The sequence below is a fragment of the Penaeus monodon genome, chromosome 28 (genome assembly GCF_015228065.2).
Source record: "Penaeus monodon isolate SGIC_2016 chromosome 28, NSTDA_Pmon_1, whole genome shotgun sequence".
Lineage (NCBI taxonomy): Eukaryota > Metazoa > Arthropoda > Malacostraca > Decapoda > Penaeidae > Penaeus > Penaeus monodon.
The window spans coordinates 4,314,858-4,315,067 of NC_051413.1; the positions used below are offsets into that span (position 1 = coordinate 4,314,858).

General features: G+C 32.4%; 1 protein-coding gene across 1 annotated transcript in view; it reads right to left on the reverse strand.

Annotated features, from left to right (window-relative positions):
• Window positions 1-210, reverse strand: part of LOC119591302 — a 21,918-nt gene that overhangs the window by 8,666 nt on the left and 13,042 nt on the right. The window lies entirely within an intron of this gene.

The window sequence follows — 210 nt, forward strand, 5'->3', positions numbered from 1 at the left end:
AAACAAGGTAACACAGAAGACCTATGATAGAGAATAGGACATGTAGTTATATTTCTTCATTCTTGTTAAGGAAACGGAAATGGTTTTAGAATCGGCTTTTAAAATTACAATTATTCTTTATCATAATTTTATTTCAATTACTGTTTGTTCTAACGAAGCAGAAAAACACGTGGGAAGCTGGTGATTGACGGCAGATTGACATGTTGATGA